Source organism: Pezoporus wallicus, unplaced genomic scaffold, assembly GCF_028554395.1.
Source record: "Pezoporus wallicus isolate ANWC-B61680 ecotype Strahan unplaced genomic scaffold, APGP_CSIRO_Pwel_v1 contig_4816, whole genome shotgun sequence".
NCBI lineage: Eukaryota > Metazoa > Chordata > Aves > Psittaciformes > Psittacidae > Pezoporus > Pezoporus wallicus.
The window spans coordinates 5,941,840-5,956,653 of NW_026640990.1; the positions used below are offsets into that span (position 1 = coordinate 5,941,840).

The 14,814-nt window shown below is 36.7% G+C and overlaps 1 long non-coding RNA gene across 1 annotated transcript in view; it reads left to right on the forward strand.

The window, feature by feature from the left end:
* LOC130605795 (uncharacterized) overlaps positions 1–13,122 on the forward strand; it is a 59,928-nt gene extending 46,806 nt beyond the window's left edge. The window contains exon 3 of the long non-coding RNA XR_008973785.1: positions 13,008–13,122. This is a non-coding gene — a long non-coding RNA (uncharacterized LOC130605795). The remainder of the gene's footprint in view (positions 1–13,007) is intronic.
* The last annotated feature ends 1,692 nt before the right edge of the window (positions 13,123–14,814 follow it).

Consider the following 14,814-nt stretch of genomic DNA (forward strand, 5'->3'; position numbering starts at 1 on the left):
GAATTTGGACATGCATAAATTTTCTTTCTTGTGTTGCTTCATGGAGGTCTCATGGATGAGTTCTAATTATATAGGCAAATATGATTTGTACTCTGAAACTATAATCTTGTCTCACTTGCCCTACTGGAATATATCTGAAATTGATTCCCTGTTTCTTTGTTTATTTACATTTGAGCAAAATTTCTCAAAGAAGGCATAAGACTTGAAAAATAAAGACCCTGGTTATCTCAGAGTCATGAACCTAACACCAAATGTAAGCAGGAATCCATCTTTATGTGAACAGCAAATGTCTCTTAATTTATCCATTCTTCTTTTAAGGGAGGAGGAAAGCAAAAGGAAGGGAGGTATAGGACATAATGCTAGTAAATGAAGGACACTTTGTATTGAAGAAGAATGCGTTTTCAAGTTAAATACACAGAAATATACTTTTGTGGGATGTTTACATGCTTAACATGGTGACTGACTATCAAAATACTGTATCTTTTGTAAGGTAAAGATTTCTGTTATTAACAGTACTCTGTGATTTGGTTGTCTTGGTTTTTTTAATAAAAAATACTAACATAAACCACACAAATCATTTATTTGTAGCTAGAGAATAACATTAAAAGGGCAATCTCCTTTCTGCTAAGAAAAACACACACACAAAAAAATTAAAGCACAGCCTAGCAGTTCTAGTTGCCACAAAATTCTTAGATTCCAGAAGGATTATTTTTTATTTTTTTTTTACCTTTAGCTTGCAGAGATCACACCAGGAAGAATCTTAGTCTTGTGAAATGGAGACGGGGGATGGTAGTTAAGTGAACAGATTTCTTTGCTGCTTAATTCACGCTGGTGTTTGCTTTAAAACATTACTATAGTCTTCTTACAAGGAGCTGCTTTCACATCAGATGCAGAGATAATTCAGGAGTTGCGTATGCCTGGAAGACACAACACTTGCAGAATAATGGAGATTGCCAGGGGAGAAAGCATCACTGTGACACCATTCTACTGAATTCTCTTTTGAACAATCATTTCCTATATCCAAACACATCATTGCAGGGACAAAAACTAGGCCTGGACAAGGTGTCAACTATGTCTTATGGGAAAATCGCATTAATTTCAGAACCTGCAAATGGGGTGAAACAGAATTTTTTGTTGGGAAATTACTGAATTTCAATTTCTCCTATCAATCTCCATTTTGTGAATGCTTACCAGCAGCAGGTTTTTTTTGTTTAGGGCTAAAATCAGTGATGCTTGAGTTTGACCATCAGTGAAGTGGTATGGAGAAGGATTTGTGCACTGAATGAGATTTTTTTGTGTGTAACAGAATTAGTGTATATGATACGTCCTTGTTGCCTAGCATTTCCTATTAAATTCGTTATCACAACCCTGAGTTACTGCTGCATCGTCTGGCCAGAGGTGTGTCATTTAGCAGTTGGATTGATAAAGATACGATCAGGTTCAAAACAAGACAAGACTGCACATGTTGAAACACACTGTGTGTGAATAAAAAACAATAGGTGTTAAGACTATTGTAAGCAGACCAGGAGCTTTAACGCCTGGGATCGGTGTTTCTCTTCATCAGCTGGGAAGGAATTAAAATTTAGCCAAAAGAATAAAAGAAAAACTTCCAGATTTCCAGGAAAAAAATAAAAAATCCCATGTGAATAATTTATTATTTCGACTTCATTTTCCTGACACAACCAGGGCTTCAGGATGAGAGATATGGAAAAGTTCATCCAGCATTTACCATTCTGTCTTTAAACTAAGGGTTGAATAGCGTGCAGTAAATACTGACATGTTAACATGCCTTATAAAGAACAATAAGGATTAAAAGAAATAATACCTGCTGGGTGCTTAATTGGCCAGCATTCTCTCTGAGCAATAACTGAGGGTGGAGTTCTTTGGGAAAAACAGTTGTGATCATGTAATGAAAGATAATTAGAACTCATGCACAAGGGAATGGATTATGTTTGAAGAGATACCAAATGCCAGAATGAAGATTATTTTTGCACCCGTAGCATCTGGTCCTATGAGGAAGCAAATTAGAGTAAATAGACTCTTGATCTTGTACAATGACTTTCCTATACTCTAATGAAATATTTTTAACTGTCACACATGGAATTCTTTCTTCCATGTGAAAAGAGATAATTTTTACATGGAGCATATGCTAGTCATTTAAACATCCAGGCCCACAGAATGTACATGAACAGAAAGTCTCAGAATATTTGACTCGTAGGACTGTTAACTATAGATCTTAGACCCATCCTTGAAGATATCTTCTCAAGATCAGGATCATTCTGAAATTCTTTTAATGCCTACAAAGATTTATATCAGACCTCTTATTTTCTTAGGGTCAAGGTAATTTACAAGTTGTCTTGCATCTGTCTGCAATTTTACAGTGTTGCATGTGATAAGGTATTTTTCAAAGTTGCTTCCACTGCACTCAGGCCAAAATACTGTTGGATTGAGACTTCTTCCCTGTCAGCAAGAACTCATAGGAGAGCCATCTTTGCTCTTGGTCTTATTTTCTCATACCAGGGGAATATGCAGACCGTTCTTATCCCAGCTCTGCAGGATGATTAGCTGCACAGTAAACAAAGGATTTGCAACCAGGCATTATTTTCTATTCTATTTTAATGCGACTGTGTCCTTAGAGTATACCATTTAAGCTTTAATTAGTTATTAACAGTAGCCATTGCAGTTAAATAATTCCATGAAGAGAAAGGAAAACAAATTACTTGCAACTAATCTGTGTTCCGTTTCAGTGCCCTGAAAATGAAGGGTTGCCAGGAGAGCAGGAGGGAGGAGGAGAGAGAAACACTAGTTAAATACACACTGTTTTTTCCCCCAAATGTCAGTAACAGCATATGTGAATTTATTGTCTAGATTTCCAGGACATTAAAACTTTGCACCAGCAAAAAGTACTGTGGTTGTTAGTGGAAGATTTCCCATAAGAGGTTCATGTATATACAGCTAGATGTGGAAAATTATAATAGAAGGAGATGGAAGTTATAGGCTGCAGTTACGTAGCAGAAAAACATTCAGTCCAGAAGTTTGGTAAAATCTCCTTTTTTTTTCCTTAGGAATAATATAATGATGAAAGTCTTTTCATGGCATTGATGTGAAATTGCTATCTTACAAAACATAGGTTTATTTTTAGCACTTTCTGAGAGATTGAGAAGCTAACTTTCTGATCCTCACTATAAAAAGTTTCAGATTGTCTTAAATTTCTTTCCATAAGCATGATATGAGAAAAAAAATCCTGAAGCCAGTTGGTATTGCATGTACTGGCAAAGAAGTTTTAGTCAGTACTTCCATAAAACTTTGTGATGGAAACTGCCTTTTCACTGCCTTTGTAAAGAAAGGCAGATACAAAATTAAGTAGACACCTGTAAAATTAATTAAAACCCAAGAAAGAATAATGTGCAATATTTTTTTGTTTATTGTTTTGGTTATTTTTTAGATGTTTAGACTTTTTAGATCTAGCTGTAGCAAATAGGAAACATCGGACACAGGAAAACTGGTGAAATTTAAACCATCTGAAAATGCAAATGATGAGTGCATTTATCCTGATCATGTAGAGTTATTTGCTGGAATGTCTTAAGGTATTCATTTCTAGTGGCTTAGTGTTCAAATTTTAGGGATACATTATGTGACCTGTAAGCATTAACTATGGACTGTACTGATGTTCCATGCCTCAGTTCTCTGCCATTAAAACAGGGTTAATAACTTCTTACTTCTGATTGTTTGTTTGATATTTTGGTTTTGGATTATTTTTTTTTTATAAATCTTAAATTTTGTGGTCTGGGACTCTCTGAGCTATATATGATTGGTCAGCAGTGTGGAATCCTTCAGTACTACTATTACTCTCATCATAACAAATAATAACTGTTCATCAGTTACCAGGTTTTCTATTCAACGTTAAGACACTGATGTGTGCATTTTTAATAAAACTCCATAGACATTTTTTCATTACTATTCTGCTCATTCTGAAAATCCATTTCCTGTAGCTACTAGTTTGGGGTTTTATTTGAGTTAAAGCTTACAATAGCTGACGAGATTTAGTAATTTCTTATGTAAATCAGCCTGCCATTAATCACCTAGGTTTATTTTCTCCTGTGATATTCTAACCCTCTCATCTCCCCCAAAATAAAAACAGTAGCATGTTGGCACACTGGCAAATGTATGACACTTTCTCAGGGGAATAGTAAATGGTGTTAATTTTCAGAACCATAGAAAAAAAGATGCTTAGAGGTCCCATTGTACAGAGCGTATACAAAGATGGGTTTGTCATCAGCATGCATGCAGTCCTTGGACTGTCAATTATGAAAGTTCAGAGGTAGACAGTAATTTCTGAGCTAACTTACTACTCATTCCTGCTTTCTAGCAGGCAAATAATCAGTGAACTGTTTAAAGGTATGGAAGAAGTACCTGCATAAAAAATAAAATGAATGCTAGTAGTGTGAAATGTTTATGCTCTTTCACAGTAAAATATGTTTTAATTTTTTCAGCTGCATTGATGCAGTGATTTGAAAGCCAGACCACGGTTACCAGGGGCATTATTACAAAACTGGAATTAAAGCTTAGCCTACTCAATCTATCTGTATCATAAAGCAGTCAAAAATGCTGACGGCTGTTGAACTGTTGATAGTTTATCCAGTTTTATGGACTGATGGAATGTAGATCATTAGTATTTGTGTTAATAGTGACTTTATAGTACTGTTTTTAAACAAGGGCATTGATTAAAGAACAGTCATTGAAGAATATGCCTGTTAGTTCTCTAGAAAACATTCTTTCCTTTTTATTCTTTTTTGTTTTTTACATTGAATTCAGAAGCTCTAAGAGAGGTAGTTTACTTACTGAGGAAGAATGTGTCAGTAAGTGTAAATCAGAGAATAGCTAACAAATGTGCTTCCTTTTAATTCCCTCTTGATTGCACAGTTTCAGAAAACTGTGTTGTTACTCCCTTTCCCTCCTTTTGTGTTCATACATATGCATGTACATATCCAGAAAGGTATACTTTGTATAGTATAGCTACATCCTAACAACTTCATCTAAATTGTAGAGCTAATTGTTTTGCAGTTAGATGTCACCGATTTGTCATTTTTGAGAATTTGCAGGCACATTAAGAGCTATTTACATGACAGCCATAACTAGAAGCTAAATGGTGATCATAGACGATAGAATCATAGAATGTCAGGTTGGCAGGCACTTCAAGGATCATGTGGTCCAACCTTTCTACACAAAGCATAACCTAGACTACATGTCCCAGCATACTGTCAAGCTGAATCTTGAAAGTGTCCAGTGTTGGGGAATCCACTAGTTCCCTGGGGAGATTATTCCAGGGATGTAGAAGACCACAACACTACCCTAGAAATTCTTAATTCCAAGTTCAGTATCATCCCTTTTCTACAAAGGTATAATAAAAAGACAAAGTAAATTTTTATTTCTTTTGACTATTTTAATTGAACTGTAGAACAGAACTCTGAAATACGTAGATGACATATTAAGGAATATATCTAAATGTAATACACAGTAGGATTTATTTGCTGCTTGCTTTCAGTCTTATTTAAATTTTAGAGGTAAATGTTGAAGCTCTCTGTCATATTTTTAAAAGTAACCAGTGGCAGCAGTTTTCTAACTTGTTTTTTTTTCCTTTGCCATCTTTATAATTGTGCTTGCAATCAAACTGGAGTCATAGAATCATAGAATAGTTGAGGTTGGAAAGGACCTTAAGATCACCTAGTTCCAACCCCCCTGTCATGGGTAGGGACACCTTCCACTAGGTCAGGTTGCACCAGGCTCTGTGCAACCTGTCCTTGAACATTGCCAGGGATGGAGCATTCACAACTCAGAATCATCAGATGATTTTTATGATTAGCTGATGCGACACTGTCATACTAGTGAAACAAACCCCTTATATTCCAGGGCAGATTGCTCTGCTTTCTGCACTATGTGGTGCTCAAAGGTGCTCTGTAGCTTTAGGGAAGACGAAGAACCATGTGAGGAAGCCAAATGATGGTCTGTAAAACCACAGGTAGCTTAAAAGATGTCATATTCTTCAGAAGTGGCTCAAGTGGGAGATCTGCATTATGAATGTATTGTAAACAGGAACAGCTATTTGGTGTTGTAGGAAAAAAAAAAAGGTTCTCTCATAGCTGTCCTGATAACTACCTTCATGCAGGTACAGCTAAATATGGTACTTTTGTCGGTCAACCTTTAGGACAGGTTCCCAGAGAAGCTATGGGATCATTCCCTGTGGACAAAGCATTAGCCTGGTCTGACCCTACATCTGACCCTGCTCGAAATAGGATGTTGAACTGGAGCCTTCCTGAGGTCCCTTACAAGCTGAGTTATTTGGTATGGTGTAGGAGTTATTTCTCGATAAAAAAGCTCAAAACTCCACGTTGGTGGACATACCCATGCATTTCCATCGGAGCTGTCTTGACATAGCCATAGTAGAGAAATAGGAAATGCCTGCACAGCTCTTGCCTCATCCCAGTAAATGAAAGGACTTCTGAGTGTTTTGCAAATCATTCCTGAAATGATGAGCAGCTGGGACAATGAGCACTGTCAGCAAAGATTAAAAGCCAGCTCTTCCCTCTCCAAGGGAATTCTGACAACTGACAAGGTTTTATTAATATGGGATATGTGGGATAAATCTCTTACAAGATTTCTTCTGGGCATGGTTAGGAATTGAGGTCTCCATCTTCCCCATGCTAAACTGTGAGGTTAGTCACCTTTATTCCTTTGTTCTCTTTCCGGCATAACTAAATCTTGCAAAATGAGCAAGTTTCACTGGAGAGTTTGCCATTCACCTGAAAATTGTCTGTAACATGAATATTATCACATAATAGATGGAATAGAACCATGTTTGTTTCACACTGTGTAAACTTAATTTATTAGAATATGGTGATGCTACTACTTCAGGGACTGTGTGAATTGAGACCTATTCTGGTCATATCTAACAGATCATGTAATAGTAGTCAGAGGACTGCCAAGATTTTGATCCTGACAGAACTGAGAACAGAAATGATCAGCAATATCATGTCAGGCAGTTTGGGGCCTATTTGAAAACCAAATTTCATAATTAAAAGCATTTGGTATGTAGAATTTTCAGAAACCATCAGAATGGTTTCTGAAACATAAGACACATGTCTTGGTTGATACCCGAAGTGAGCAGTATGTAAGGCTGGATCATTTAAATCCTTTCTTCTGTCTGTCACTTTGACAGCTCTGAGTGGAACATTGCTAATAAGCATATAGGTCTGGGCTTATTAACAGTTCATAGGAATCAGTTCTTCTCATATTACTGACACAAGGGAATTTGTTAATACTTTTAGAATTTACAGCTGTGGTTTCTGATATAGCTAGTACCCTTTTATTTTTATTTTTATTTTTTGCTAGGGAGTAAATGTTTGTCAGTTTGGTAAACAAACTTTCAGTAACACATAGTTAAAAAAACCCTTAACTACAGCATTTTGCTTCATATATCATTTTGCTTTCTTCACTGGAAAGCATTTTCTCATTGTCAAATTTTTCTTTATATTAGTTTTCCTGTGTCCACCTTAGAGTCAACTTTACTGTGAAGTTCTTAATATAATGTGATTTGTTTCTGTTAATAATCCCTTATTAGTGGATGCAGCTTCAAAGCATGTTAACCATGCACTTAAAGAAAACATCTACCTTTGGTACTTCAGAGGAAATAATAATACTAATGACAGTGGTACTAGTACTGTCTAGTTAATTTGTATGCAGTCAAGCATATAGTTTTTATCATTTGGAAGGTCATTACCAGTTTGTATAGTCTTGCACAGAGTTAGCATGGGCTATTTTTACTCCTGTAGTGAAACATGCATACACCTTGGTGTTAAGAAAAAATACTTTTATGCAGAAGCAGGCATCTAAAATTAATCTCAACATAAAGCTAAGCATATAGTTCATCAAATCATAGCATATTTGTCATAGGTGGGCAAAGCTGGCTTGATTCAGTGAATTTTACTTAATTGATTGCCAATTAACACAAACTTAATTACTAATTCATATATTGAGAAAAAAGAAAATACAATTTAACCCTTAGAGAAATACTCTTCCTTGCCCTTCTCCAGGCTTGGCTTCAAGCTAACAGTTTCCCCCCCCTTCCTACCCTTGTTTTTACTATGTATTTTACATCATCCCTCCCAGTTGGAGGGGCTGCTGTTAGATGCTATAAAATCAGTCAAAAGAGTGTTGCTATTGCAGAAAGAGCTTTGCATTCCATTAATTGTTCTAACTTCTGGTGCTGTAAGGATAGAAGTACTGTGGATGCAAAAAGATGAGACAGAAAGAAAGATGTTTTAAGTGAAATTAACTGTTATTTACTGAAATAGCTCAATGTTATGGAAATCGCCCTGTCTGCTACCCTCTGGTAACAGATACATCTCTCTGTAACCTCACAAGCTGTGGAATAGCTTTTTTTTTTTTTCCCCCAATACTTTAAATCCTTGGAGAAAGATAATAAAAGGGGTCAACTTGTAGCTATAAATTACATAAATAACAGGCCATTAATTTAAAGACACATTAAAAGGCAGTATCAGTCAGGTAAAAGATCCCCTCTTTTCATAGCATATGCATTTCGGATGTTTCCTTCATTCTACATTTGTGTTTAGATTCCTATTCATCATCTCCTGCATAAGTCACACATCTGAGAACTGAACCCACTGGCAGAAAATGTCTTAATCTTTTTATTTCTTCTGTTGGTCACATCTAGAGGAAGGAAATGTAAAATTGATTAGAAAACTCAGTGCAGCCACAAGTAACCAAAAATCCTGATCCTTCAGAGTTAGAGGTTTTTTTAATGACTTCAAAGAATGCCTTGTGAGGCTGATGTACAAATGAGACCGAAGTCTCACAATTGTTGTTGATGATATTCCCTAGAAGATTACCTTGTGCAAATACCTGAAAATGAAGCCTGAAGTAACTTACTTATGTGATATTTTGTCATTAGTTTAACTTCAAATAAGTAAGTGAAGAGTTACTACTGCAGAAGTCATTAAGTGCATACACCTATCAAGCGAGACCCCCAAACACCACATTTTGGTGATGGATAATCTAGGAAGTCTTTAACTTTCTCTCTACAAACTCCCTGGATGGTTTGGTGCCTGATCACTGTCAGAAACAGTAGTGCCTAAATCAGTGTGGCCAATTCAGTTGCTACCTACTAGGACATTTCAGTCAGGCTTTTGCCTTTCTCGTTGACTTTCTTAGACCCAGCAGTAGCAATTCTCACGGAACAGGTGGTGGTAAGATGGCTCACTACTTCTACTAATAATAGCCATTCTACCCTACGTGGTATAATAAAATATTGAGCAAGGCATCTGGGAGAATAGAGGGTGCTACTTGTAGAAAAGGGTGCAGATAGGAGATGAAGGGGTCATCTAGGTTGATGGAGGTCCAAATAGAAGGTTGTAAGGGGGTTGGAGTCTAGTACTTGGAAGACATTTTCTCTTTTTGTTTATATTTTTAGTTGGTTTTACTAGCTTAAGAATATGTTCTCAGCCTGTTTGCATATGAAACCTGCAAGGGTCTTGCTTATTTCATTTTATGTAGAGTAAGAGTTGTAAGGACTGGTTATGAAAGGGCACTAGAAACCAGGAGTTGGATGAGTTTTCTCAAGGACTGGAGTGATACCTGGGTTGAGAAGACTCTAAGGATTTCTGGCCTTTAAAGGAGTGCCTTCCAGACATTACTGAGTTCTTACAAGTATGGGAATGCTGCCTGTTTGGATTCTAAGTTGCACAGCTAAAGTTGTTTGCCTATAATAACTCAATGATGTTCCCTCACCTTTTATTTCCACCTCAAGCATTGTATGTTTATTTATATCAAACAGAGAAGTGACTGCACAAGTATTTTAATTTTAGAAATTTAGGGGTTTCATTCTGTACTGCATTTTTATGCTTTTATAAGTTTTTTGTCTTTAGTGTGATCTGTGGACATGAATCAATGAAATGTAGATATCTCAGGTTTGTATTTGACTTTCAAGTTAACAGAAGCATGCTTGTGGTTTATTGATGTACTTCATGTAAGGTACTGAAAATCAATTTCATATGGATTTATTTATGTTTGCTAAGTATTTATCCAGCAGTTTATCCCAAGTTCAGTTCTACCTTTGCACCCGCTTAATGATAGGTATTTACTTAAGATACTTAACAGTAAACATCTGTGAAGCAGCAGCACTGTTAAGCAATAGGCTGATATAGTAAAAGAAACATAAAAAATGAGAACCAAGGAAAAAAGATAGAACAAGATAAGAAAAAACAACCTAGAAGTGATGGAAGTATATTTAATGGCAGTTAACTGACATGATATTTCTACATTGATTAAGTTATAATGTCCCATGGATCAGGCACATCTCGGGAAACATATGTGTCAACGTTAAGGACTTGTAGGTTGTTTTGTTAATATTAAGGAAAGAGACCAGTGAGACTTTAAAGAACAAGGAAAAAGTCCCTAACTACTTAGATGAGCTGCAAAGTTAAAATATCCATTTTAAAGCCACTACTGGTGCAGAATCAGTGTTTGTTCTGTGTGAGCCTACTTTCATATATATCTGGTGAAGAATGGCATCTTTTCTTCCATGCTTGTATTCTTTTTCTTTACAATTATGATCATCATACAGGGCCACAGAATTAAGTGCTTTTTCTACATATATTTTTTTCCTGGGAAAGGGCTTTCTGTTCATAAGATGCCAAGATGCACTATTGCTTCTTGTTCTGGTGGGGGGAAATCTGTTTTGAAAAATCTTTACTTCGCTGTAGCTGCATAAATGGGAGAGAATTCTTGAAAACCTGGCTATATGAATAATATTTTGTAAAAATGGCAGCACCTGGACTCAGTGCATCTTTCAGCATTTAATTCTTAGTTGGTATTTAACTGCCTGTGATAAGACAAAAAAGTGATGACTTGTTACTGTCTCTTATATTCAAAATGCTGTTGGTGAAAGAGGAAGCAATTTCCATGTTTCAGTTTTGATTAGTTTAGGGAAAGGCAGGTTGTGCTACTCTGGATAATTTCAGTAGTTAAAAATAAATAAATCAGGAAATTCCAAATATGCCAGAAAATGAGCTTTGAAGTTTGCAACACACAAATGCCTTCAAATGTCTTTATGTTTGTGAACACGTTTCTTCGGGGGAAGAAATGCCTCGAAAATTTTAATTACCTTTCATTGCTATTAATACAAATAGTCTTTCTAAAGAAATGAAGTAGAAACCTTACTTTGATTAATGTAAAATGTAAGACCCTTGCTGTTTAATTTCTAGTATGGGTCAGTCTGTCTAATCATGAATAGTTGTCTATATAAGAAGAATCCATAATTTACTGATTTCTTGAATAAGCGTCCCTTCATCATTAATAACATAAAATAGCAGACTTAATAAATAACATTAAATAACAGATTTGATCAGATAAAGAATTTACCTCCCAGAGTTTTCACTGAGCATGGGCAAATGTGCTGAGGAGCATTGTAAATGTTGAACAATGTAGAAAGCAGGCAGTTAGATGGCAAGTGCACTTCTTGTTATAAGAGCTCTAAAAGAGAAAAGGAATTATAATGGGACTCCAAAGAATTATAACCTGCTCTCATAATAACAAGTACCAGTCTCTCTAGAAGTTCTCTGTAAGGTTCTGATTTTCTCTATCAGTAATCTTATACTGAAATTACTCACTTGATGACTTTTTCAGATGCGTGGCTCCAAAAGGAGTGTTACTTGTCATCTCATGGGACCTTTGGGTTTCATGTTGTGATAATAATGGAAAAAGTGGTGCTAGCACAAAACAGAAGTTTCCTTTATGTTTGCTCATTGTAAGAAGCTGCTTGTGGGAAGATAAGACAAAAGGATTCTTCTCCAATTTACTTTCTTCAAAGACATGGCAAAATTTTAGGCTTTGAAACTGCAAATGATTTCCTGCTATTTACTGCTGTACTGAAAAACTCAGTTTGACTTAATGAGCGTGAAGATGAAGATGTCTCTTACCCTGTTCCTCAGACAATCAGGCCAACTAAATTAACCAGTAAAACTGTTTGCAACAAGCCGCACTGTTCAAAGTAATGAAATAACAGCATGATAGACTGTGCTGGAGAAATCTGTGAGGGACAAAGCATGTGCATTACTTCAGGGTCAGTGAAGCCCTGCACTTAAAACACTTTATGATTTATAGTGTCTCTATTGTAATTCCTCAATATTCAGAAAAAATTAACTGTATTTATCAAAATTTTCATATATTCAGAATTGAGCAATAAACCGCAATATTTTTTCAGAGTTTTTTTTGTTTTTTTTGTTTTTTGAAAAGTCAATAAATGACATGCTTATATCTCTTTTTTTAGTGTTTCTCAGTTTCTTAGCGCTTGAGAAATTAATGGCAGGAAGAATGAGCCCTGTATACAGGAAATGCAGAAGTAAAGCAGTAAGGAGCGCGCTCTTTGGAAGTAGTTGCTTCAGCTGACACCTGGTAATGTGGAGAATGACTGAATTATACAATCACCAGTTCTTGGTAAGGCTGAAAGCTCACAGAAACAATAAGGGAACAATTCCTATAAAATTGCTCAAATGATACTTGAGTTGTCAGGGGTGTCTTGCTACATATTACAACATCAATTCTTTTAACCCTAAAAAGCAGGCAAAATAATAATTAAGGATCTTCTCTATTTGATATTTGTATGTAACCTATATTTGATATTGGTATCATTTGTCAGCACTTAGAGTTACATATTATTTAATTGCTTTAGAGACCAGGAAATTAAGATATTTTAATTTGTGTATTATGAATTCTCACAGTTGTCTTACTAGTTTGTTCATATATACTTGTTCAAACTTACAGTCTGTGGCAGTAAAACTTTCTTTTGGTACTATGAGTTTATGCAGTACTCTCAGAGCTTTTGTTTGTTAGTAAGTATAATAAATATTTGTTAATAAAATCACAACATTATTTTTATTTGTAGATACTGGAGAATCCTAATGGAATGCATGGGGTTTTTTGTCTTTCTGCAGGTAAAGAAAATAAGGCACAAAGAGGTAATCTGAACCTGCTCAGCATCACAGAAAGGTCACCAGCAGAACTGGCAATACTGTTGAGTCCTTTTCATTACCAAGGAAGTAGGTCAGCTAGGTGAGTAAATATTGTTGTCAAATGCCACAGACTTACTATATTGATGTACCTTGCTCTGTCCCAGAAGAGTCATTATGCTTACAGAGCAAGACTTCAGTCTGTCAGAACAGACCATTCCATGGTCTGGTGACCCATCAAATAGCATGTTGGTTGTTAGATTTATGCTTATGTGGTTTGACTTGAAGAAAGGTAAAAAACTAAGGAATGTTGAATGAATTAAAATGGCTGGGTTTGACTGTAATCTTATGACACAAAGCAAAAGGACTACAAAAGTAAATTATTCAAGTATCTGCCAAAGTCTTGAAACAATGTCTGCCCCTCCTAAAGTTTGTTATGACAAACAGTATGCCATTTGTGTACTTTCCCTTGGAAAAGAAGTTCTGGCCCATAAAATGTCCTAAAATGGCTGACCTAATTTTGGTTTAGCAAGAATAATTTATCTTACTCTGGCTAGCACCAAATATACATACAACCAATGCATATATAACAATAGCCATATACAGTCATGTTACTTATAACTTGTCAGTTTAATCTGAGGAAATAGATGAAGCTGACTTGCTGTGTGCCTTATTTCTTTGTATCTCCACACACTTTCTAAAAATAAGTCTTGAAATGTGGAATGCCCTGTTGGCTGTATGTATATAAGGCCTTTATGTAACTGATGAACAGACAGATTCATTTTTGTGGTTATATTACCATGAAGTTCCTTATATTTGGCATTATTCCATATACATTATTTTTTTACTCTCCCCTTGTAATTTTTCAGGAAGGAAACTTCTCTTCCACTTTCAATTAATCAAATATTCTTCGCTTTTGAGATTTTCAATGTTTATTTATTATCAGGAATATTTTTTGTTTTTGTTTGTTCAAGCAGTTTGTATGCTGGTGGCCTCCCACCTTTTTAGAACGTTCTGTGTTTGCTAGATGACCATAAGCAAACATAAAATCTGCACTGACACTGAGAAAATAATGTCAATAGACACGATACAGGCTGCTACCTCCCCTCTCACAGGCTTTATCTGGTGCCGTCGCTGCCACCGCCGAGCCAGCCAGAGCACGGCAGGCACAGCAGGTCTCCCAGACCGGGCCCCGGCCCGAGCCCTGAGGCGGGACTCCCCATCCCGCTTGCGCTGCCGGCGCCAAGTGCCGCGCCACGCCCTGGTCCTACGCTCCCTGGGGCGGGTTTTACCCGGTGCCGTCGCTCCTGGCACCGCCCCCTGTGAGTCCCTGCTCGCTTCAGAGGAGCTCTGGGCTCCAGGGCAAGGTCTGGCGGGGGTCGGAGGCTCCGCTCGATGGCTCTCGCCGCTTAGAACTGAGGCTCCTGGACGAGGTATTTCTTCCTGCTCCGGGATTGAAGGCTGCTCTATGGAGATACCTCGGCGGATGGCCGTTAGTGGCCGACGATCACCGGTTTGAATCAGGTCAGAGCAGACTGTGACAGTAGTTCCTTCCAGCCCCAGACTGAATGACTCTTTCCTGTTCGACCTGCGATATTGGAAATGGTAACCAGTGTTTGTGGGGTGAGTTTAAATAAAGCTGTTGCCAATAAGCTGTTTAAAAAAAAAATCAAAACCCCAAAAACAAACAAACAAAAAAAGAAAACAAAAAAAAAACAAAACCAGCTTTGTTTGGGTTTTAGAGACTGAATCTCTTTCAGGAGCATTGAAATTCATGATCACCAAAGGGAAA